Here is a 27,272-nt window from a genome sequence, read left to right on the forward strand (position 1 = left end):
GTGTAAGAGCAGATCCAGGCTGTTGCAGCAGCAACTGATCTGCAATTTATAATTGAAATAGTGGGTGGCACACTTCACATCACATCCTGTGATCTTTCACCTGATTTTTCTGTTTATATTTTCCTTTCTTTCTGCAGGAGAAATACTTGTTCTCATTAAAAACATTTTTTGCATGAGCCATCCTACAAATCTGGGATGAATTTTTCCACTGTGCCTCTTCCTGGGCACAGCCCCCCCCCTTCCTGAATGGAACCATTTTCTTTTGAAAACAAAAATATATACAAACTTGAAGTTTTACAAAAGCAAACTTAGTTGGGGAGACCATGCTTTTTGATATATTACATTTAATTGATTGGGGTGTACATGTGTGCCTGTATCTGGAAGAAAAGGCACCAATATATTATATTACTGTAGCAGCCAGGATTGGGGCTAATGTTGAGCAGATCATAAGTAACATTTTTCTCAAAATCAGAGCTAGGAATTAAGGATGAGAAGTTAGCTCCTCCTGCCAGCGGAGGTTGGGAATTTGGCACACATTCTGCTCTCAGCTGCCAGGATGGACCATGTTTATTTTTGCTTCCCCAAGAGCCAATTCTTGGAGTGGTGGTGATGTAAGACTTGGCCATGTTCTACAGAACTATACTGGCTGTCTAGCAAAGTGGGCAAGAGATGAAGGAGAGAGCAAGATAAATAAAGTATAAGGGGGAAAGGCTGAAACGTAAGAGCTAAATGACAACCATGCAATTTTATTTCATGCCGCTTACAGGTTTTAAATGTATGGCCCAAGAAGTATGTGAAAGCTCCTAGCATATGTCATTGATTATAGCGGCGAGTAAGAGCTCATGTTACATACCGCTGAGTCTGTTGCTGTCATTACTGAATAGTTACTCTGGATTTGTTTTGTTACAGTGCTCACCTTGTAATTCTATTTATTTTTTTCTAATCTGTGCTTGTTCAGCCCAAATGCAAGCACGGACTAGACCCATGTGCTTGCAATGACAAAAACAAGGTGGTAAAGTAATCACTAGGGTGCTGGCTGTTTGCTTCTTCTTTTAGTGCAAAGCAGTTGGCTGCATCTTCCTAAAACGGTTGCAAACTGGAATACGTATCTCAGCAACATCAGAGGTAAAAGAAGGGGTTGTATTTTAATTAATAAGGAACAATTACGTGCGCTGTCTCCTCCAGGGGTACCTCTAGTTTACTGAATGGTGCTCATACAAGATAACTCCCTAGTAAACGGGTTCCAAACTATGTATCACATGATGAATAATGTAGGGAAACCACCTTACTGGTTTTGGTAGGATTTTACTGTGGGGAATATTCATATAGCATTACAGTGGTATCTGATGTTGCGAACGGGATCCATTCCGGCAGCCCATTTACAACATGAAAAGGCCGCAACATGAAGCGCTGCATCTGCGCACATGCGTGATGCAATGTGGCGCTTCTGCGCATGCGCAAAGCGCAATTTAGTGTTTCTGCACATGCATGCAGTTTACGGACACACCGAACCCGGAAGTAACCTGTTCCGGGACTTCCAGGTTTGGCGCGTCCATAACCTGAAAAGACGCAACATGAAGCAAATGTATCATGAGGTATGACTGTACTAGTATCAGACTGAAATGGGAAATAGCAGTTCATCATGTGGCAAAGGGAAATGGGATGAGGAGCTCAGGAAGAAACTATCCTGGAAAAACTAAGGGTATGTACATTTTGCACACACACCCTTCCCCTGCAATATCAATATATCAAAATGCTAATAGTCTGCTGGTGATCCCACGCGTTCCCCAAGGTCCCTACACCATGGGAAATGGATCAGCATAGGCTGAGCTAAGCACTGCATGAACCACTGTGGCATAAATTTCTGGTCAAGTTTTAAAGAACAAATGGAGGGCATGGGAAAGCTTCATGTAGACATATGCTCTGTGATTGAATACATAAAGTGATTCATCATGGTACTGCAAGGAAGGAAACAGCCCCCTTAGTATCAGTCCTGCATAAGTTGCAGCCCACCAGTCTGAACACAGTCATATGCTATGGCCCACTCAAGTGTTTGGCACCTTACCCTTTGCCTCCGCAAAGTGCCCCATGGAGCAAAGCAAGATTTTTATCAAACCCTGGTGGGCTGCCATACATAACTGGTAAACGGTGGTTGGCTTGTTGCAGGTCTCCTTCCCAACTTGCTATTCTTTTGTAAAGATGGGGGGCTCTAGGGGAGAAAAGTGGGCTTTGCTGGGAGCTTCTGATTACTCTGACTATATTCTAAAGAACTGAGTGATAAAATCTGTGCTCACTGCCAATCAGCACTGGTCTGCTTCCAAGTTGTAGTCTACACATTCAGAAGACAGAGCATCAGCCTGCACAACCAGTAAGAATACTGCCTGTGAACTGAATCAAATCACACTGAATATATGGGTGGAAGGGGGTATATCAAAATATTTCTCCATAAAAATAACCCACAAAATTATTGGGTTAATTTTGGGTTAACATGCAACTAATTCACGTTAGGATTAAAATTAGATAAGAATCTTCCTCTATGACATCTGATTTTCTATGTACAGGAAGTGTCCTATATCAAGGAACATTTATTCCCATGGTCTGCTCCCCATAAAGTGGTACAGTACAGGAACATTATTACCATGTGTTCTGCTGTTTCTGTAAACCCCCTCCCCCAATGTGTTGTCCTTTCCCAACTACCCCATTGTATTTGACAAGCTGATGAACTAAAGTTATGGCTTTAAAAAAACAAACAAAAAATGCTGATGAACATTATTTCTTTGTACATTAGTTTAAAATGTTATGGAATAACTCCAGCAGCAAATTAACATTCCTCTTCAGATTTACCAATCCAAAACACTATAAAGATTTTTTATGATATAGAAATGTCCAAGTTTTATTAGACCAAATGTTTCAGTTTTCTGAAGGCTGTAGGATGTGCCCAATAAAGTTTCAGTGGATTTAGTGTTCAATTTCTCATGACTATCTTCCAACAGGGAAAAGGTTACTGATAACTTTCCAACTGTCAGCAAAAGTTAGTTGGCTCAAGCATGTATTAATAATGTGATTTAAGTGATATTAAAGCAAGGGCTGGTAAAGGTTTACTTAAATCTGTCAAAAAGGTTTGAATCTTGCTAATCTAGTTTACGGTTTAAAATATGAAAATGACTAGAAAATCCATTGTAAGCTTGAAACCCAGCCAAAAGCTTTAAAAATACATTCTCGTCTGCATTACAATGAGCGGCTATTAAAAAAAGGTTTTATAATCTGCAGTTTTCATCTGAATCAACAGTGACTGATTAAAATTAAAAAAGCCCTACTTTTATTAGCAAAATTACAATCAGCTGTGCATATGGCAACCATGCAGATGAAATAATTTCATGAGACACAGACACAAAACCTCAAATGAAACCTATGCAAACAGCATACTCGAAAGCCTGTTTTGAAAACACCCAGCCTAGTAATCCAATGAAGAGAACAAAAAGAGGAAAGGTTGTGTGACCGCAGGACTCCTTCAATGAACTGCTATTTCCCCACAGGAGTTTACATCAACATGGTTAATGACTCTCTTACACCCACCCACCAACTGTATATAGTCTATTTCAGAGCTTTCCGAACTTTCCATGTTGGTGACACACTTTTTAGATCTGCATCATTTCGCGACACAGTAATTCAGTTTTACTAGCAAACCAAAGGTTAAACTAACCCCTTTCTAGCCCCGGGAGGGGCACAGGGAGCGTTTGCATGACACACCTACACACTAACGTATCGGCACACAATTTGGAAAGCTCTGGTCTATTTATTGAAAACCAGATGAGGTAGAACCATCATAAAGTGATTTACCCTTCTCTAACCACCAAATACAATTGATGTAGATTAGAGACAGGGGATCTAACTATGTGATAACACTGTGTTGAGTTTTAATTTACAATGTGGCGGTGCCCATTTCTGTGACAAATAAAACACCTAAGAAGTCTGGTGGTCACACCACCTTTCCTCTGCAATTATCTTTTAAAACTAGTGCAACCTTCACAAAATCTAAGCACACTTGCTCACCCATCTAGTGAGAAAAAGACAACAGCTAAAGGAGCTATAAAGAACTGTGTAGGAGTAGGCTCACTCAAATACACTTCAGAGTCATTTTTTAAATCGGGAATAAGAATAAATTGTAACTGGCAAAACTAGACTTTTTTTTAAGTTCTTCTTCCCCTCCTTTGAACCAAGTTTTCTCATGCAGAGAGAACGAAGATCAGGCATAGCCCTAGACAGCTCATCATCACCATACCACAAACTGAACTCTGCAAATCATATTCACTTAGCCTACAAAAAGAACTGCCTTCTTATACTAGAACATAAGAAAGCCCTGATGGATTTAGAACAAAGGCCTCTCTGGTCCAGCATTTTGTTCCCACTGTGGCCAACCAGAACTGTACGAGAAGTCCACAAGCAGGACAATAACGCAACAGAGCTATTCCGCTTGTGCTACCTTACTTACGAATTTTTTCTCCCAATGCATTCCTATGGGATTCGACTTACAAATTTTTTCGACTTACGAATGTGCGTTCGGAACGCATTAAATTTGTAAGTTGAGGTACCACTGTAAGTCAAATCCCATAGGAATGCATTGGGAGAAAAAAATTGTAAGTTGAAAAAATCCTATCTAAACCGCATCCAAGATGGCGAACGGAGCTCCGTTTGTAAGTAGAAACATTCGTAAGTAGAGTTATTCATAAGTCGAGGTACCACTGTAAATACTTTTTTTAATTGTAAAGAAAAGGAATTGTGGTTGCTGAAATCTTTTCCTCGCCACTCACTCCTAACTTGTTCTTTCCCATCCATGGAATGGGAATGGAAACTCTCTGAGGACCAGCATTAGGTACTTTTGGAATGCTGATGCAAACCATTGTGTCATGCAACTAGCACTGACATCAATGCTGTCATTAGTTGCAGTGCAAACACTTAGAATAGTAAACCCACACTATTAAAATGTCTACTATTTAAATACTGCTATGATAGCCTTTAGATATGGGACAACTACACCCTCTCACTCTCACACAAGATGCTAGAGTTACTGCTGTTTTTGCAGCCACCTGAAAATGTTTCAAAGTAGTCCCTTTGATTTAACAAAACAAGTATAGGAATATGAATAATAAATAACTTTCCTAGTTCAAGGAAATTTCTCCAGGCAACTCCTCTTCCATTTCAGCTCACAGCTGTAAAGCATTACTAGGCTTCTACCATCTCCTAGCCCTTACAAAGTAATGTACTTCCGTCTGCCAACTCCATTGTGAAAATGCTGAACTTGCCCATGCCTGTGCTGTATCTTGATTGCAGACACATGCCAGGATTAACCTACCAATCTAAGGAGTGGGCAGGAAAGGAGAAGGCTTTGGCACAAGCTGCATACATATGATTAATATGCTGGTTAAAATTATACGGTACCGTGAAAAGATCAGTAATAACCACGGAGAAGGATTGACACCCAGTCATATTACAGCAGACTGAGATCATCATCCACTGACCACATGTCAATATGGATGAAAAAGGGCAACAATTTCTGTTTCAACTCGTGCTCACCGAACACAACGCTGTTTTCGTTCCACTGCACTTCAGCTTCTGAAAAACATTCCATAATTAGTCTTGCTGTCTGCTGCAGCGGAACTGATTATGTAATCAACTACCGGTATACACTATTCCACACCACTCATTTCAATGCAAAGGAAATGCAGTACAAATTGGGGGAAATTGTCAACCATTACGTATTGTCTGTGGACCGAAAACAACAACATAGAATAACAAACATCAGCAACTTCCACTCCTGTTTTCTCTCAGAATTCTCCAAATGCCCTAATAATGTGTCCCAGAAGAGCTGCATGCAGAGGAAGAACAAGCATATTCCCCGTGGTTGCAGAAGAACAGTGGCAGTACACTGAGCAAACATATGGCAGACAAAACGTAAAGCTTCACCAAGCCCATCCCTAAATGTGTCACATGCTCCTCCTCAATGCTAGGTGAGTGAATAGTACTTTGCCAGTCTGCACTTGAAAGGTTGGCACTGCATTGTACTGCAAGCTGGGGGGGGGGGAAGGTTTCAGATCTGAAAAGTGGAAAAACAACAGAAAGTAATGTCTTGGCAGCAACACAGTCTAGAAGGCTCAGAATAGTTCATTAACTTTACCTGGTTGCAGAAGGGCATCAAGGTGGGGCAGCCAGTGTTGTTGAACAAGTGCTTTGGAAGGTGGCACATTCAAATCCTAGCATCAGTGCTCAGTAGGCCATGCTGCTAAATCATATACTACACATACAGAAAAACCTATGTTCGATCCCAGCTAAAATGCCAGTGAGGTGCAGTGGTCAGAGTGCTGGAGTAGGATCTCAGAGACCAAGGTCTAAGACCCCACTAAGCCTAGTCTGGGTCATTCACGGCTTCTTTCAGCCTGGTCTACCTCACATGAATTGCTCACATGAGGATAAAATGGGGATAGGGGTAGAATAATCTCAGCAACCTTAAGCTATTTGGAGGAAAGGGAGGAAATAAAAAAATAAAATAAAACAACAGATAGTTTCAGGTAATGTTGGAGGCTGCCCCAGCCTCAGACCCTGGAGACATTACTAATGGTCTGACAGCATAGGGATATTTTGAATATTCCTATAATGTCCATTTTTAAGGAGAGCGCTAGTCTGAAAGCACCCTAGGTTAGAAAAGTCCTAAGTGATATTTTAACTGTCACTGTTGTTGTTGTTTTTTTTAAATCATAAACCAGTAGGAACCTACAAAGATATATTTTGTTCCTAGAGGGACTGCCTTCCCCATGATTTTTAAAATCGCTATGTGGATGACAGCTTTTTGACTCCTGGAGCGCCGAGAGAGACTCCCAGACAAACTACCACTGTAGAAGTTCTTCTCTCGCCGCCGGTTGCTGAAACTCACACACACAAAAACAACAACCCGCATTCTCAGCTTCCTTTTGGAAGTTGAAACAGGTAGAGCCAAATAAGCATATCGCTTCCAAGCCTTAAACTTCTTTTCCAAGGTAAGAATTTGGTTTCCATGGAAAAGGGGAAACAAGAAACACAGGAAAACAGGACGAAAAACTGTCAGTTGAATGCCTGCTTCCACTTTTATTAGAGTTTCCAGTTTCCGTGGCAACCAAGGTAGCATCAAGTAACATTGTACAAAATACAGTTTTAGTGAGGAAAGAAAATGTTAGCTTTCAAAAAACAACAACTTTGTGTTATAGAATAAAACCCTCTCTGATCATAAAGCCAGCTAACCTAAGTGAATGACTCAGTAGAACAATGCACGGAGTTTCCAAGTTCTAAGCAGGATTATGTGGACATAAAATGCACTGAAATCTGTGGCACTTGCTCTGAAATATCTATGATTTTAGGACTGGAAGGAAAGTCTACTATGAAATAATGGGCTCCTGCTTTACCATGAGGAAACACATACAAGTGAGGTGTTCCTTTCTGTTATCCTTCCAACTTGACCCAAAATATGGAACTGGGTCTTTCCTCCCGTGGAAGAAGTTTTCCTCCGACATGGGAAGTAAACCTTACGTTTCATCTCTCAAAACCTTACCACACAAAACTTTCACATAAAGTTTGGTGGGTTGACAACAAGCCTGGAGATAATACTTGACTCCTTCAAGAAGTCTGCAGCAGCAAAAAAAGAAAAAGGGGGAGTCAAGGTGTGGTTTCTTCCACACCAAGGCTCCACTGGTCCCTTTGCTCATTCACCCTTCCAGGAGGACGTTTCTTTTGCTTCACAGCAGGTAATGATGAGGCTTAAAGGACCAGAAGAACAGGGCAGAATAAGCTGTGGCTGTTTCACTGCTGTAGAATTGCAAGAGAGACTTGCGCAGGGAGAAATTCAGGGGGTAGCACTAAGGCGGTCATTCTGACAGGGCAAGCAAGTTCAGCTTGCCAGATGGAACAAACCCCCTCTCTTCCTGCCACACACTGTTCCAGGGGTTCTTCCCACCCCTTGCCATCCAATTTTGGGGGGGGGCACACAGGGGACGGAGAGCAGGAGAAGCCTCACTGCAAATATGGAAGTCCTTGTGCAGGGCTTCTGCTGATGGGACTCATTAGTTGAATCCCACCCATAATATCTGTGTTGAAATCTGGCAACTGAAATCTGGCCCATACATTAGAGAGAAGATGCTACCATTAATTTCAGGTTTTCCCCTCTTAGAGAGGTGGACTGAGCTAGGAATGATTGAGGCATTGTTCAGATTGTCTCTGTACACACTAGCACCCTACACAAGCAGTCCAACCTGGGACGCAAGGCGATGATATACAGAAACAAGAAGCTCTTGATAGGCTGGCAGATGAGAAGTAATCTCTGAAATCTACACTGCTGTTGCTCCAGAAACATATTACTGAACAAATATTGCTGAACAAACATGCTGTACTTTCTAGCTGCGGTTCTTAAACTCATGAACTTTTGAAGATCAATAGGCAGCTGTTTGAAAGCTGAGAGCAAATGTTTTTAAAGAACTTCTTGTTATTTCTTTTTAAAAGAGCTCATTTTAAAGATTAAAAGAAAAACTGTCCTTTTTTTTCATTCATCAGGCTTGCAAATGTTGAGTGCTCTATCTCTCACCCGGTTAGGAATAGAAAATGCCCAGGTGGGAAGGCATTAGAGCTAATAAAAAAAGTATATGCATTCAGAAATTTAAACCTGTACTCCAATCTTTCCATGCATGGCAGAATCAAGTGTAGCCAACATGGTGTCTTCTGGAAAACGTTCTACTGTGAGCCGCTCATAGTCATGCTGGCTGGGGCTAATGGGAGTTGGAGTCCAAAAACACCTGGAGTGAACCATATTGGCTACCCTATCATTCAATACAATCGCCTAGAAATTTTAAAACCCATATAGCCCTTGATTCTACTCCTGCTGCTCTCAGAATATAGCTACATCCTCAGGTACAATTTTAAAACAGAGTAACCATTATAATAAGACCATTGTATATGAAACTCCCAAGGTGTCTACAATGTAGTCCAAAAACAGCAGGAGACCCAAGTTTGGGAAACACTGATGTAGAGGCTTAAAGCTACACAAATCTCCACCAGTAGAAGCAAACAGAATCTGGCCACTGATATTTTCTTGGAAATCCACATGAATGTTCAGTTCCGATGTCATTTTTTCATTTATTTCCTGACCTTATTAGGTATAACTCCCAAAGCAGTCCATGGGAGAAAACATCACAAGTTTAATTCTTAAGTGTTGGCTTCACTACTCAGTAGGAGTAAGTATGTTTGAGACTGGCGCTTTGCTTTGCTTTCCTAATTTGAATTGCAAATCCAAGATTGTTGTTCTTCTATACATTCTGACTAAGTGTGCAAACAGCTTACCCAGAGTCACTAATTTAAATAGAGTATTAATAACACCCTACTTTGTAGCTTCTCTTCTTAGAGGGCTGGCCAATGTTGTGTCCACCAGATATTCTTGGGACTACAGCTCCTATCATCCCTGACCATTGGCCATGCAGTCACAGAATTGGTTATGCCTGCAGCTTAATACACACCAAGTGAAACTGTCTAGAGACATGTACCTGCTCCCTGTACTGTATTGTAAATCAGCTGATCAGCAAAACAGGGGAGAATTCATAGCTTATACTTATTCCTTGTTTCTCTGTCCCATAAAAATTATTCTATGAATAATTTTAGCATAATACTATCTGGTACATTATGTCATCCAGTAATGCAACAATTCCAGTGGTATATACAGTCATTAAACAAAACCTGTCCCTGCCTAGGATCTTCTCCCCCTATTTAAGATTACTGATTTCTGAGAAAACTTAATCAAATCTACACATATTAGAGCAAGGACAATGTCCAACATGTTTAGTGTTAAGGCTGAGTAACAGAATGCAGCCTTCAGAACATAATGTATTCAGATATCAGACATATTACATAGCTTCTATCTTTCAGGGAGAATTGGCCCATAGTTGGCCTCTGTTTGAAAAGAAAAGGGCCGAGTAGGCTGGGAAATAGACATAAGAGAGGATTTATTAAGACTGGTTGGCATCCATCTGTCTCAGGAGACAATGGAAAGAGTGTGCCTTTGGGGGTGAAGCCAAACCGTTGGGAGGGTTATAGTGCCTGCTATTAAGAACACATTTAAAATAATACAGCACAGCTGATTCAAAGGACCTGGGAGCAATCTTCCTCCAGATTGGGCTGCAAGTTTTCTACCAGATCAAACTAGGACTGAGGGACCGACAAGCATTTGTGTATACACTGGTCCTCATTTGCCCTCACTTTCCAATACATTCAGCATACACCAAAGCAAAGCTATACTGTATGTGCCCGGCTGAATTAGCTTAAAACTGACTTGCCTTTTCACCTGAACTGAAGACATTTACTGGAAAAGCAAAGAGAATAACAGGTGTTCTCTCAAGCCTGCATGGTACCCAGAAAACCCAGGAAATGCAGGATCCATGCTTTTGTAAATCTCTATAAATGCATATATCTGTTAAGCCAGAGCATGTTCATGATGGCATACATGATATAAAAGTAAATAAAAATTGATGTTCTCTGACTTAACTGGACCGTAGACTACAAAGTTAAGGTCCACTCCTAAAAGTAGGATGGAGTACACACTGTAGTAAAGTCCCAAATGTTATGCTTGAAATTTAAGATCAGTGATACATGAAAATATTCTAGCAGTAGTTTTTAGGTTTAGAGATCATGTTAGTGAATCAATGAGGTTGTTTTTTCCAAGGAATGATTGATGGTAACTGGCACCTGCTATTCACATCTGGCAATTTAACTTTTGCAAACATAAGATAAGCATTATTAGGAGGGATAACCCACCTTGAGTAAATAAATAATAATAATAATGGCAGCTTCAAAGAGGGGAGTGTTTAGAAAGTAACCACACAATCACATCTTAGCACATGGTTTATGCTATCCCCAGTGTGAAGCTTCTTGCTGTGGTTCCGTGAATATCCTCTTAGAACAAGCAATATTTCACACGTCCTATTTTTAGCCCACTCTATCTGGAGGGTCCAGAAGCAGAAGGTTATTACACTTTGGCGCTTGAAATACACAAGGACATGTTTTGGGGGCAAAACAGATTTGAAGATCAGATCAACTCTTTCAAGTTTTAAGCAGTGCCCACATTACTGAGTTAAAACAAAGCTAGGTTGTTCTTTTCCTCAATTCAGATCAAAGTTGGTTTGAGGAGAAAGTACATCAGAACGCATCAGTCTGTCTCGGGGGACCATGGAGGAGTGTGCCTTTGGGGGTGAGGTCAAGCTGTTGGACTGCTGATAACGTCATGCTACTTCCCAAACCAGCAGTGAAAGCTTAGTGAATACAGAGAAAACTGGAATGTGCGCACAACCTTGGCTGTTGTTTTTTCACACCCATCGCTACCAAATTTGATCAAAGCAAAAGGGTGGGGAGAAAGGAGCCCTTCTCCTCACATAGTCTCTCCAGAAAAAAGACAGTTATTGAAGAAAAAAACAGATATAGTAGGCACTGTATATGGAAGACAACTTATTTTGGGGAAGAGTTAAAACACCCCACCTACCAAGTGGGTTTAAAAACAGAGGGCATGGATACTTTACAGCAGCGTTTCTCAACCGCTGTTCTGCGGCACACTAGTGTGCCGCGAGACGCTGGCTGGTGTGCCGCAACGTGCGGCGACGAGAAGGGCGATTTGCATTGTGACGTGCCTGGCGGCCGCCAATACTCAACACTGACCCGCCGGAAAGCAATATTTCTCCTCCTCATTCCCAAAGCTCAGTGCAAACGAGCCTGGCGGCCGCCAATACACAACACTGACACGCTAGAAAGCAATATTTGGCAAGTGTTTCTTACAGTCATAATTATAATATAGGGCGGCACAGAGTTACATTTTTTAACTTTTTTAATGGTGGTGTGCCTCGTGATTTTTTTCACGGAACAAGTGTGCCGTGGCCCAAAAAAGCTTGAGAAACACTGCTTTACAGCTCCAAAACAGTGTGAGCTCTGGTTACTGATCTCTGAACACTTGTGTTTTTGGCTCTTCCTCTAACTGCAACAGTGAGTCAAAGGGCAGGGCTGAGTTTTGTTTTGTTTTCCCCTCTAGGAGTGACTGGCAGCCACTTGTATGGGTAAAGCAGAAGAGAGAACTTCAGGTCATTATTGGTAATGTGACCCAGAATAGGAAATTGTGCAACATTAAACAAAGCTGCTCTTGAAAACCAGACAAGGTTGCAAAATGCTTTTATGCATAATGAATATGTAAGTGCTCAGCTGGCAACTTAGGCTGCACATTCTACACCCACTCGTCTAACAGTAGCTCCCATTGGACTTGATAGGGCTTACTTCTGAGGAGACATGTTTAGGATTGCACTGAGAACAACTGACTGTCCTATGAAACACCTAAGCATATCAGCAAAAATGCATGGACACTTCCTGGGAACTGGAGTTTGTTGCTCAACTGGATAAAAACTTAACTTCCTCCTCTCCTGAAATGTGCTTCATAAAGTTTGAAGAGAATCTGCAGAGACATGAATTCCTGCAAAACCGAGAGAATGCACACTGCAACCAACACAGTTGTCAGATCAGAGCCAGCAATAATGGCCTATGTGGAACTCCACTTTCAACCAGCAGCAAATTTATTGCTTTACTGCTGGCTCTTTATATAGATTCCTAAACACACTAAGCACACTTGGCAAGATAACAGTTGCTGGCATTCAATGTATTGTACAGGATTATCATTCTACTGCATACTATGTCAGATTACTGGTGCTCCTACCCACCTCACTCTGGACCCAAGTCTATGAGATAAAAGGATATCACTTGTGCTCATTATTTCACAAAGAGATGCTCAGTATGAAAGTACTTTCTTCCATGCTTCAAGAAAGTAGGTCCTTCCCCCAAAGTTACATCAAACTGTCAAATTAAAATATCCAAAATGTGCATTGTACTCTGCACTGAAAGGATGCTACCCTAAACATAATTACAAGTAGTAAATCCTACTGAAGCAAATCAAACCCGTGGTTTAAGTCCTGACTGTAAATTTGCATCTGTTATACTTTACCATGTATCATGGCAGGCTACCCCATAAGTGTCGCTTATCAGCTGACCTACCGTAGGAAGAACCAACAATTGCATAATCAGAATATCAGATAAACCGGAATGGTCTTTTAGCTAGGCTCACACTTATGTAGGCGGTGGGGAATGACACACACAGTTAACTTGAGTAATAAGGAATTTCACCCCAAAAAGGTTAAAATAAAATACACACGAGTACCATTTTTAATTCCTTTAAAGCAAATAAAACCCCAGGCTACAATATTCAAACTAATTATAAGGATACAACTAAAGTTTATTGGTTTAATCATGGAAGGCCTAGTAGGGGTGGGCAGAATGTAGACTGGGTCCAAGTGGTTGATCACTTGGTGATTTGCAGTAGATCAGCTGTCCTTTGGTTGGTTGCATCACTGCTGCTTACCAGGAGGTAGGGGAAAAGGGGAGAGACAGCAGTAATGTCAGCGCAGTGCAAACGTGCCGCTGTGCTTTTGCATTGCACCAACCTCTCCCCCTACCTCCCAGTAAAGAGCAGCAACACACCAGAGCTCCTATGATCGCCACCACTCCACCCCACTGTCCATTGCTGGCTTTCTGACTTCCTTTTTTTTAATACACCAGTAACAAAATGACATTTTCTACCTAAATTAGGCTGTGAATATGAATAAAGCTAATCAGGAGCAGACTTTGCAATGCATTTAGTTCTGGCACTCAAAACAAATTCTCAGGTTCAGAATGTATTCAGAGGTACCCTGTTCTTCAATTCTAATTGGATGTATTTTGCAGCAGGCGCCGATTGGTAGATTTAGGGTTCAAGTAGAAAGTGAAGTAGACCAGAAAAGCCTGAAATCTGCCCCCTCCTGTTCTTAGCTAGCACTTCTCTGCATTTCATTTACACACACATGCACACAAAACACAAGCAAAATCTGTGTGTGTGGCATAAGCACAAAAGCGCCGCACTGTGTTTTAAGAGCTGTGGAGTCAAGTGTGTAACCTTGACTAAATCCAGCAGATTCCTTGCTCTTAACCACATAAGCAATCAAAGGACTCAAAAGGTTGCAGAAACGTGTTTCCAATAAACAGGCCTTTTTGCATTTAAGATTTGTGTCACTACTGATCCATGCAGTTTGTTTCTTCAAAGCCTGCACTTTATCATTTTCTTCAGCATTTAGTTAAAATTAAATATTTTAAAATGGAACCTCTTGTATGTTGCAAGCGCAGCTGAAATGAAAGGCCTCCTTGACAGCAGTGACCAGATTTTAAATGCAAGTTGATCAATAAGTGGGGTGGGGGAGTTGAGCTCAAGACCGGGTTCCATGTGCAAGTCGAACCATCTATAATAGCTTGCAAATGACTGTGCGCTGCCTGTAACCAGCTGTTCTTAAATTATGAATATGCAACCAATTCATGTTAAAACCAAATCCCAGCACTATTTCTACAGAGAAATCCCAGTAGTTTTTCCTTGTTTTACATGTTAGCTCTGTTAAGGATACAAATAGCAGTAAGCTTCAGAACAAATAGGGCCAAACTATTGGCATTTCATGCACTAGGTCCATTATCACAGCAGGGGATGTCAATCACTGAAACATTCCTATAACAGCTCGGGCAATATGACAATGATCTTCCAGGAGGAGGGGGGGGGGAGTCAAAATCTCTGCAGCGTACTCAAAGTCCCCTTGCCAGCCTAATGCGTTTTCCCCCTTTTTTTCTTTTTTGGCATCAGCCAATCAGATTGTCAGCCCTGACCTAGTAGAAGACTTGCATCAAGCTTCAAACATTTAAAAACATCAATCATAAAAACAAAGACAGGACATTGAATTATGCAGTATTAACCTCCAGGGTTTGCATACAAAGACCTTAGATTTATTTATGTCCCAGCGCGTTAAGAGCTTCAGTACACCGTTCTTTGCACCAAACCGGCTGCCAATTTGATGAACCTCTCTGCCCTCAGCAGGAGTGCAGCGTCTTTGATTAATGAGTGCATGCTTGTGGAAAAGTGTAAGAACAGAAAAACAGGGTTAAAAACACACAATTATGTCTCTGCACATCCATTGGACCAATGCAATAATTATCTTCAAGCTGAATTTCCCGTCGGTGGAAAAGAATTAAGCACGTTTTGCTTACAGCACAGATTTGTTCGAACACTGCAGCTGTAATAGCCTTTCTGAATATTTTCTTACAAATACAAATGTTATCCTTAGTAAATGTGCACATATCTCAGTGCAACCGTTTCTCCACCACCAGCATAACAGCTTGTGGTTTTGTTTTGTTTTTTTTAAAAAAACCATGCATTCTGAGTCTCCATTTATTTGAGTCCCCATCTTTCACATATTAAGGGGGAATGTGCTCCATTGTATGTAGAGAGACAAACTCTTTATGAAACATTTAGAAAAGAAGCGTGGATGTAGAAGTTTTACTTCTAATGTTATGCACATCTATCTAGATATTCAGCAAGCAAACCATTAAATCTGAATAGGTATATTTATCTCAACCTGCCTTCTAATCACCATTGAATGATGGTCACCAAAAAAACCTGGCCATATGAAAAATCTCCAACTGAGTGGTAATCTTTTAAAGCTTACAGCCATATATGAATAATCCTTTTCTTCCATCTTAAAATTTAAAAGGAATATGGACACAGCAGATATAATTGCAGATCCATCATCACTCTGATCCTAGCAAGACTAAGAGGCCTAGTGACTGCTAACAAGGAACTGTACTGAATCCATTTGGGTTATTTTCAATTATCTTCAAGAGTAGAAATTTCATAAATTAATTTATGGCTTCTTGTGTTACCTTTACTACATTATGATGCTAAAAGAAAGAAAAGAAAAGAAAGATCAATACTGACATGTTTATAGAGGTAGGTTTTGGGAAGGATTGTATAATAAAAGAAAGCTTCCTCTGTAACAAAATATGCCAGATTTTAACCAGAACAAGGTTGCAATCCAATGACTGCTGTACATCAACGCTTACCTGGAAGCAAGGGCTGTGAAAGTTAATAATAAGAAAACATGCATAGGACTGAGCTGTAGATGTTTTAAAGCTGGAAGTGATTTCAGAAAACACTCCTTCCTAATAGTACCCCAGAAAATTAAAAACAAAACAAAACACCAGAATGTCAAATTTCAAATTTCAAAAAGGAAGACTTCTGGTCACTTAAGGTTGCAATTCTAAATGTATTTAATACACAGCAAGTTAAGCTTAGAGTAAGAATGCTTAAGACTGTGTTCCATTTACACTTGCTTAACTCTGTGCTAAATAGTAGCCCTATATTTTACAAAAAAACCCAAAACAAAACAGTATGCATCTGGTTACCCTGTTTTGTATCTATATGTAGAAAACTAATGGAAAGGGCCAATTAGACCAACATGGAAGGGCTGCTGAATGCACAGAAGCAGATGGAGGAAAATATTATTCCATTTGTTCCACATTGTGCACACACAGTCACACTTGCAAAAATATGAACACAATAAGGAAGAATGGATAGGACAGTGTTATTTTAAAGGATAATTTTATCTCGGTCATACAACTGTATCAGTGAAAACTACAGGTCTAACATTTAAAACAAAAAACCTTGAGCACATCACAGAAATTTACTTTCCTTTTCAGGAAACTGTTCATCTTAAATGCTATTTTACCCCCTACTCATTCAAAACCCGTCCTGGCTTGCACGTAACAGTAAACCAGAGTTAAATAAACTATGGTTTACCAGGAATGAGCTGGTACAGGATGCCCAAATCATGCCCTCTCCCTTTTCTCTTTCCCACTCCAGGAAAAAACAAACCAGAGCATTGGCTTACACTACGTGCAAACCAGAGCTCATAGATGGTTTCTCTTATAACAACTCACAGGAGTTGGTTCCCAAGTAACATTAAGTAACACTCTGGTCTGTTTCCTCCTGATGTGGCAAAGGGGAAATGGGAGTGGCAGACATAATCTGAGCAGCACGCACCAGCATGTTTGCTCCTTCCCAGTAAGCCATTAACTTTAGCTTCCCATTATATGCAAACCAAGCCACTGTGTAATTCTGTGGTGCTTTTAATTGTAATTTTTTTTTTACAGAAAAATGGTTTATAAGTGCATGAACAGAAGTGGCAGTTAATATATTAACTATTACAAAAAGGTTTATTTTTGGATGAGCTAACCAGCTATTATGTCTTATGTTATTCATGACACACAAATTCATGAAGCGTTCCATATCTTTTATTAAATCATCTATGGCCTTTTAAGCTGTGGGGTGGGTATTGTTCTTGTTTGTTACTATGGTGTGTATTTTTGTGTTTTTATATGCTGCGAACCCCAGATGAAGGACAATATGGAAATTTAATAAAATTGTAAAGTATCAATTCAGCATACAGGGAGGCAGAAGCAGATTAGAATGGAGTGGCTGCAACACATCCATGTCAAAACCCTAACGAAGTAGACCTTAAGAAAGAAAACAGCACATATGAATCAAAGTACCACCCCGAACTTTTATGAAAATAAAATTTAAGTTGAAAAGATCAATCTGACAAAGTTATCCAGCTGGTGTGGCGTAGTGGCACACTACAGATTCCCGTGCATGTTACATTAACAATATACAAGAAGATACCTTATTATACCATCTCGGACTATTTGCCCAACTAGCTTAGCTTTGCTTCTGACTGCCAGTGATTCGCCAGAGTCTCAGGGCTTTGCACATCATCTGCTCCTTGAGCCTTTCAACTGGAGACACCAGGAGTTGAGCATGTGGTCTTCCACTGAACTATGGTCCCTTGGAAACCAATCTCACAGAGTTCAATGCCATTCATGCCCCAATGAGTTTACTAAGCCTTTCAGTCTTATAGAGGGAGCTGGAAGGTCCAGATTTGAGCCTCACTTGGGTTACGAATTCATTAGATTACCTTAGGCAAGTCTTTATTCTCTTAGCCTCAAGCTTCCAACTGCAAGGGGACTTGCTTCCCTTTACATGCCTATTGTTAATTGTTACCGAGATAATGTAGAGTGGAGTGCTTTGAACACTTGAAACATGCTGTAAATGCTATGCATTTTGATTCTTCTTCTTATTATTACTATAGTTCACTCAACTTCCCCCCAACTTATAAAAATAGCACATGAAACAGTTTTCTCAACTCTCTGTCTTGTAGAAATGTTCTCCCCCTCCACTGCTGGATTTCATCAGAGCACATACTCATTTGCAGATCAATTTTCAACTAGCTTTCCAATGTGAATACATAATTCTCTGTTTATTAACTCTGTCAGCAGTTTTCTTGCCGATTCTAGCACTTTTATTTTATTTTATTATTTTATTTTATTTTAAAAGGTCACAGTCCACTGTCGAAAACTGTTCAACAGAAATGACCAACAGAAATGTGTCCCCAAGTGAAGTAAAATTTGGGGGCCTCAGCAATGTCTTATAAACACTCAGTTCTGCTGCTTCTTTTCCTCACCAAAATTGACTTGAGTGGCTTCAGATGCACAACTTGGTTGAATAAAGTTAAACATCATTCAACCCCTATTCCAGTTTTGAAAACCAAAAATCTCTATAGATCGAGATCACACTGGATCGAGACGCAGCCTACCACATGCAAGATTTGTAAGTGTGTGCTGGGTTATGATAATTACTTTTAAAGCTGGAATTCACCCTTGAAAATAAAGAGCAGCACGAGATGGGGCCTATTTTAACAACAAACTACTGGCTGAGAAGGAGCATGGCACTGATTCTAAGGATGCTTTGACCCTATCACGTTATTTGTCATAAATTTTATTTTTTTTATTTATGAAATCTCCTGGGAACAAATCCTAGTCATTCTAGTTCTTGATCTAGGCTAATACTGTATTTAGAATCTAGATGCAATCAAACACCAGCACATCGTTTCACTCATTTAGGAAGATCAGAAAGAAAGCATGAACTTTCCTGCAACTGTGGTATTCTGCATCTTGTGTAGGAACACAAAAGTGGCAACAAAGACATTAACAATTGCAGTTCAAGCTGGGAGTGACTGTTCTGTTTCAATTCAATGACACCACTAATGGCTTCTTAGCAGCTCCATGAAATCAACCAGCTGTCAAGTCGATGCATCAGAAGGAACAGTTACGCACTCCCCTAAGAAAAAGCAACACATCAGGATGTTTGGCAAAACATCTGCTCCTTTACACTGCAGTTCTATAATAAACATGCAAACAAAGAAATGAAAAAAGGGTAAAGGCAACCAGAAATCCAAGGCTTTCATTACCCTTTTATTTGAATGTTTAATAAGTGTCTTGCAAGGAAAGGAAAGGGGGGGGGGAGAGACTCGCAAACTATCAATTTGTGTGGCAGGTCTTATCTTACTATAAACCCATAGACAACTAGAAGGTACACAATTTTGTTTATGTATAAATATCCTTTTAACTCCAGCTATGTTCCCCAACTATTATTCACATTTCTCTCTTTCAGACACATATAGACAGAAACACAAACACACATACACGCAATATTACCAAACACTGATTTTAACCATTTCACAATACAAACTATTATACTAAGCCTGAACTTTAAAAGTTAACATCACTTTCTGGAAATATACACATGCAAGCAGTTCAGATATTTATTTGATTTTGCTAATAGATAAATATTAGTATTATAATCCTGTGGTCCAAGAGAAATACTGTTCACAGAGATATTTATTTATCAATTGCACAAAAATTACAACAATAAAAAATATTCAAATTTCCAAAATCCTTAAACCCCCCACCACAAAACCACAAGATTCACAAAACCACATGCATGTATCTTATTTTAGATGCTATTATTTTAAAATCAGCAAAATCCAAGACATTAAAAAAAGCTTCTTCCTTGCCAGATTAGACTTACATTGTGTGAAATAACCTTAAATCTGAAACATACCTCTTAAATATTTAAGATTCCCACCCCCACCACACACATCCAATACAGAAAATGCTTTCAGCTACACTACGGTTTTTGTGATTTTTCATGCTATATCGATTATGCGGCATTGTGACTAAAATGTGCACAGAGTTTACAATAGGTGTGGGTATCAAATGTACTTAACTACCATTTTCTTAAACTGCTTATCTTCTGTTGCTCACCGTTTATAATCTGCCAAATCTTCCAGGCCTTTGTTGCATGTATAATTTAAAGCCATCTGTTCTATGTGCTTTTAACTATTTCAACATTTTCTTCTATCTAAGATTCACATAACTGGCAGCCTTTCAATTCAGCCAGGCTTTCTAAAGTGGCTCTTTTTTAAAAAAAGAAAATGAAAATAATACACTAAGGTAAATTGTTTACTTTTGTAAACATGAAGGCACATTTCCTACTCAAGCATAAAAATATGCTAAATCTGTCATTCAGTTTTTAGTGTACGTACTGAAGAAAGGAACATCTTGATGTTCTTAAAATGTTCATATTAGTTTCCATGCTAATTGTAGTCAATGGTGTGCCCCCCCCCACCATGAAGACAAAGGGAATGCAAATTAAACACAGGGAGTTTCATGTTGTTAGTGCAAGTGTAAATAGGTGGAAAGAAAAACAAAACAAATACAGGAAGCAGAATGGAAAAGTAGAATTCTGTTCAAATATCCTATTATTTATGCACTACTCAAGAGTTTCATTAAGTTTTGCCCTGTGATCAAGATAACTTTTTTTATATAAAATCAAAAGAGTATCTGTTGAGGAGAGGTAAATTAAAAGCACAATACTTTTTGTTGTTTCTCTATTCAAAACTGGAGACAATAAGAGCTTATAGCCAGAGGTAATTTGATTCTTTTTTTTTCTAGGTAGTAATTTGGAACTTAGCATACTAACACTGCATTTTGAAAGCCCCAGACAACAGCATGTGGGACACAATCTACAGTGCAGGCAGTTATCTACAGGTCCTGTCTCTCCAGAATTTTCTAAATTCACAAAGAGTGTGCAGGTTAAAAGAAAAAGGGAAAAGACCTACAATTTTTGGAATTTATTTTGGGGTTGCAGGAAAGAGTTTGCTGCTCTCTTTGCCATCAGCTATGGAGGCAAGGTTTCTAAAAGGAATGCCATCATCTCTTGTTTTTGGCAATGATAGACTCACTTGCAAAGCAAAATAATATTTATCCATCAGTGAACTATCATATCATATGATTTATTTTTTAAATGACATGACATGCCTTGGCAGTTAAAAAAAATGTGCATGTGAACGAGTGAAAGGTCAAACTGCGAAAAACATTAAAGCCTACAATATATATAAATCCAGATATTTCTCCACCTGTTAAGCAAAAATACACAGGCTAGTCCTCTCATGCCAATCCCTTCTGCACGTTTTAATAAGCTAAAATTAGACACTCCCTCTTCAATACAGCTTAAAACTTGTTCGACCAGAAACCTTTAGAGAAGCAACAAACACAAACATACACACACACACCCCGTTGGAGGTGGGGTCCCTTTAAAAACTTCACATGACGTCACCGTCTGTACCCTGTTAGATTCCCTAAACTTTGTGCCTTATCCAACAGGACGTGAAGGATTTCACCCTTTTCAGAGAGGGAGACACATACACATATACACAAGACTTGGAATCTTTTTTTTAAAATGCCCAAGATGGCGAAAGGCTTGTTGTTTAGAGGGCAGAAAAATGGAGGATATTGTAATATACACAAAGGGATAAATTTCAACAACTCGGCCAAGGGCTGCAGCTGCTTCTCTGGCTTTATAAGGAAGCAACGCACACAAAAGAGAAAGGGGGACGAGGAAGAGAGAGGGAGGGAAAAGAAAGCAGCAAAGCGCCGAGAGGAGCCCAGGCGAGGGTCCCCCCTTGGCTTCCTCGCCCTCCTTCCCTCCGCGCTTTTCCCAAATAAAAAAGCGGAGTTTGGGGCAGTGGAACATTTTTAAAAAAAATAAAAACAGAGAGGCAAATGAGGTGGAGAAATGAAAGGAGCTGGGTGGGGGGAGTTTACTGTGGGATCGGAGAGGTGGGGAGGAGAAAGGCGAGAGAGGTCTCTTACTTTCTGCTTTCACGCCCCCTCCCATCCACTGGGGGGGCAAGCCCTCTCCTGGCTCCGAGCGACCGGCAGGGGGAGGCATAAGAGATGGGGCAAGTAAAGGGGAGGAGGAACAGGAGGAGGAGGAGAGGAGGAGGAGGGCGACCGCACTAGGATCCAGGTCTCCTTGGCTGTCATGCCCAAGGCGACAGAAGGAAGCCAGGGAGAAAGATCCGAGAGGGAAGGGGTAGGGTGGGGAAAGGGCAGCCAAGGAAGACACAAAAGCGGTCCGATTTATGAGGGAGGTCGCCTGCATGCCCTGAGCCAGCCTTGGGATCACCCCGAGACTTTCTGCCCAGCTACTGGGGGGCGGGGGGAGAAATAAAAAGTTGAAGGGCGCCGGAGAGAGGGGTGTAGTGCGGGAAGCGCCTGGCACGGGGATCTCTCTCGCGCCCGCCCGGCGGAGATCTGCGATTTCCACCCAGCCCCGCACGCTTGTGCCAGCCCACCCGCCCCTCCTTGTCCCGAGTGCACAAGGTCAGTTTCACTTTCCAGACTTGGACCTCCTCCTCCTCGCCGCCGTACTATTACGGACGCGCCGGGGCTAATAATAGTCATTAATACATTACGCACAGGCTTTAAAAAACCCCACACGTCCCTCCGATGCACGAACGCCCGGCAACAAAGAGATGTTTTGGGGAGCCGCCGCAAGACACTCCGAAGAGAGCCAGGATTCTCTCTCTCTCTCTCTCTCTCCCATACCCTCCCCCGACCCATAGTCTCCTTTACATCCCCACTCCCTCTCTCCCCCCCCTTTTCCCTCCCCACCCTCCCTCGGCTTGCAGTAGTAGCAAGCGCAACCCGACAACCATAATTCAGACTTCGACCTTAAAGCAATATCTCTGCCTCCCCCCCCCCCGCACGCCGGCAACACCACACACTCCGCTTCCCCGAAATCGATTCTAACTCACCTTTACAGTTTGGAAGAGAGATCTTGCCCCCCCGTATATGCACACACCTCTTTTTGTGTGGGGGTGGGGGTGGAGTGGAGTTCAGGAGGAGATGGATGCGCGTTATCTGGGTGATGGGGACGCTGTCTTCCCCCAAACAGCCTGAAGAAGGGAGTGAAGAAAGAGGCTAGGAGATCTAACTACGAGGATTCATGATAGTGTAACCCTCTCTCTCTGTGTGTGTGTGTGCGTGTGTGTGCGCGCGTGTGTGTGCCTCCTCTCTCCTTCTCTCTCTCTCTCTCTGTCTGTCTCTGCTTTAGTTCCTTAGAGCGGCAGGAGCTTGAAGCAGATTCTCTTCTCAAGGTTTATTCAGCTTCACTTCCAGGCGAAGCCTTCACCAACCAAAAGTGACGTCAACCAACTCGGCTGCTCTCTTTCTAACAATGAAAGTTGCTGTTAAAGGGGGGGGGGTAAAACAGAGAGAGAGAGAGAGAGAGAATGGTTTATCTCATTTCAGCCTCAGTAAGAAATTGACTGGTCAGATTCCTTCTCCTCCCCCCCGCGCACCACAAACGCTTCTCCCCCCCAAAAAAGCAGAAACAAAACAAAAAAGCTGCAAGGGAACCAAAGTAATTACTGTATTCTTACTTCTTCGAAGTTCACCTTCAGTTCATTTAGTGAGCAGTGTCCCCCTCAAGTTGTAAGAAAAGTTGAGCTTGGTTACTTTGGTTTTGCTTTAAAACCAGGGGCTCCTGCAAGTGTGCATCGTTTGAGCTGGAAGGTTAGGTTAGCCCAGCTGTTAAATGATCACTTTAAAAAAAAGAAGCCAAATGTGAAGATTTCGGGAAAGGGTTTCCCATGTAAAAGAGGCAGGGAGGGACTGGGTTGACACAGTTTGGTGTAGGGAGTGTGCAAGCCACCCCAGCTACACAGAATTCTTCCAAGAAGAAGCAGAAAAGGGAGGGCTTGTGGAATGGCAGTAAACCTACCAAATAACACACACACCCCGTCCATAATTTTTTTTTATGCAATGGAGATAAAATTACAATAAAATGAACAACAACAACGTGGGGTTTTATCATTAAGTTACTTTAAGACAAAGGTTTAAAGCTCTGGTCCACTTTCTTTGAAATAAGACACCACAGATATGAGGGAAATGAATTACGTAGGCTTGAGATCATAAGGGTTCTTCTACTGACCTTCGGGGGGGGGGGATATCCCTGAGCCATTGCAATATACTGGAATGTGCCCACTGTAATAGATTCAAACTATTAAATATTTCTTTGTGTGTGGAAAAGTGACAAAACGCATGGCACTCCTCTCAGTCAATAGTTTACTACTCATGTCATTTTCTCCTCTCATGGCATAAAAGTCAAGCTCAGTCAGGGTTAAAGTACACTGCAAACAAAGAATTGCTTCCTGTAATCTATAAAATTAAGGGCCTAAAAATACAGCCAAGAACATACTTTGACTAGAAATAGAACGTGTGTGTGTGTGTGTGCCCGCGCGCAAGAGGATGTTTTCTTGCACTCTGAAACTGGAGCATGTAAGTTGCTGACGATGCTTTGCACTGTCAAGGGCCATTTAAAATGTGAAGGTTTTTAACATTAGATCTGAACAAAAGCTGGTTGGAACATCAAAATAATATGCACATGTAGAGAGATACTATTGTTTTGTTTTCCCTCTTCCAGGCACTGGCTGTGATTTTAATTGTGCTGAAGGATCTTCATTAGTATTAGCACATGGAGAGATTTCACAAAGCTGCTTCATTAGGGGGGGAGCTTGGCAGACTAGGTCTTTTTTGCATGCAATGAGAATGTCAGCCTTACCTCGGTCATTTGTAACATAATAAGTGCAAGCACAATGATTGCAATGCAGGAACACTTGGGGGGGAAGGGCAGAAAAGACTGCCTGTCTAACAAGGATATCTGAAAAGCTTCTCATTACACAGGAAAATGTATTCCAAAAAAATTTAGTAGAAATTATGTCCTGACAGGCTGATGAAAAATCAGTTAATGGGGCTATGATTTTAATTGTAATATTGGTACTAGTTTATTTTGTTCCTAGGACTCACGTTCAGCAGCAAAATTGTGCTAGCATTTATTGATTTTTTTTCACTGCCACATTCCCGGAATACAGATTTTAATCATTTCACTACACCACACTCAGTAATTTCATTAAAAAACTGGAACCTTCCATCCCCAGAAAAGCATTTAATTTCAATGACACACAATTTCTCTTAGCAGCAAACTGTCTCAACAGTAAAAGCTGGCCTAAGGTTCAAATGCATAATTTAATCCTGAGTTCTTCATGCTCTGCATTCCTTTGAAGCTATAATTTGACTAACTACCTAATAACTGTAATAAGGACAATGATTTCCTTATAATATATTATTAACCCATATTTAATTAACTCAGAGGCCAAGCTCTATACATGTTTGATTGGGTCAGTAGTTCCATAACCTCAAAATTTACTAATAATATTCTTGGAGAAAAATGTGGCATAAGAATATAGCTATGAATATACCCAATTAGACATTTCACCCAGAATGATACCCATCAGAAGCTCATAAATTTTATTGGAAGGACAGTATTATCTCTCAAAAGATAGCAAGATTTTAAAATCTACGAAAAATAAACAATGCATTTAAATAATACACATAGTGAATTGTACTGGTGTTGTGCAGATACTTAAAAATCAACACCGTTACAACTTTATGATTTATGCTAATAATACTGGGACAAGCTAAGGTCAGTTTAGAATTATTACTAAGGAGCACATCTACAAGTGTAGTTAAAAGAAGTCATCACATGTTAAAGTGATATATACTAACCCTTTTAGGGTGCAGTCCTAAAAGTTGCTTTGCTGGCAGATAAATGCATAGAATAATAAGGCATACAAACTGCTGCCCCTGTCCATATCAAAAAAGATGATGTGATAGAAGCATTGTCAGGAGTCAGGACATCCTGTGGAACAATATGTCTATTCATCTAGATATATAAGATGGATGCAATTACTGATAACCATATATACAACTGACAACATCCACCTATCCTAAGCATCTCTAACAACTACATTATATTCAGAGCATCTTGGTCCCTCCCATGCTTTTATTTTACAAATAATTTTTTTGCAATAATTTTTCCTCTGGATCATTAGAGAATTCAGACGATACCTGTCTCAATTCACTGGAAAGCAATCTATTGATTTTGGCTTCAATTAGCATTTTAAAATATAGCAAGATCCGTTGATAGTGTTTGTAGTCCAAATCAAATGGTATTCCTTTAAGATAAATGGTAGCTGTGTTTGTTTGTTTGTTTGTTTGTTTGTTTCAATCACTACTGCAAAGAAATATACACATAAATATTTCACTTATACGAAAATGTTTATCATATTCTTAATTAGCAGAAATCCAAATTACTGAATACTGTTGATTCGTTTGGGATAAGCAAGTTGGTGCATTTGGGATGAGCAAGTGTGACATCAAAAATATTTATAGTCACCTGTGGTTTTCAGTGTTTTAAAAGCAAACATTGCATTTATACAATAACAATATGATGAATCAATTTTTTAAAATTATTTACATTCTTTTTCAATTTACTGTGCAAGCACTACCCTGAAAAAGTCCAGCAAATATAGCAGTAATGTAAAGCAGTAATCGTTTTAGCTTTTTCCTTCCTTCCTTCCTTCCTTCCTTCCTTCCTTCCTTCCTTCCTTCCTTCCTTCCTTCCTTCCTTCCTTCCTCCCTTCCTTTTCTTGCTTGTCTAGGGAATCTGACAGTTCTTCCATCAATTTATTGCAGTCTTTAGAAGGGTTATTAATTGTATGGAAATAACTTGAAAAAGACAGCTGCAATTATGAGAGTCTTGCAAAGTTACCTATAGTTTATATAGGCCAGGTATTGCAAAATTTTCTTATCTCAGTATATTGGACTACATATATATGGGTGAAATTAATACATAACCTAGTTGAATTACAGTTTTTAATCTGGTAAAGTGAATGTTAATGTAAGATTTTAACCCATTCTTTCTTCCTGCTCTCCCTGTGCATCCCATAAATCTCTTTCCCGATGTTGGGGAACCCTCCAGAACAGCATGGAAGGTAGGGTAGGGAGCTGCAGCAGGAAGGGACATTAGAGACAGTTGCCTCCCTTCCTCTTTTGCTAGTAGGTACCTCCCTCCACCAGATTAAAAGGTGTTCTACAAGTAGAACAGCAGCATTGGATGTCAACCCAAGGTTTTCAATGTTTCCTCCGCTAAGGAATTCCCCCCCCCCTCCATCATAGTTTGTGTGCTGTTCACATCCATGCTATACATTTAAAGCGCTCTTACGCCACTTTAACAGTTATGGTTT

At 40.5% G+C, this 27,272-nt stretch overlaps 1 protein-coding gene across 11 annotated transcripts in view; it reads right to left on the reverse strand.

The window, feature by feature from the left end:
• Positions 1–23,356, reverse strand: part of BAZ2B (bromodomain adjacent to zinc finger domain 2B) — a 190,725-nt gene extending 167,369 nt beyond the window's left edge. For 4 of the 11 annotated variants that reach the window (XM_060280099.1, XM_060280120.1, XM_060280070.1 and 1 more), the window contains exon 1: positions 22,941–23,354. The gene's annotated coding sequence lies outside the window, so the exon portion shown is untranslated. Of the gene's footprint in view, positions 1–21,993; positions 22,565–22,602; positions 22,710–22,940 lie in introns of those variants that run through there. The other 7 variants (XM_060280101.1, XM_060280108.1, XM_035132244.2 and 4 more) reach the window with 5 other exon arrangements.
• Positions 23,357–27,272: the final 3,916 nt, after the last annotated feature.

The sequence above is a fragment of the Zootoca vivipara genome, chromosome 1 (assembly GCF_963506605.1).
Source record: "Zootoca vivipara chromosome 1, rZooViv1.1, whole genome shotgun sequence".
Lineage (NCBI taxonomy): Eukaryota > Metazoa > Chordata > Lepidosauria > Squamata > Lacertidae > Zootoca > Zootoca vivipara.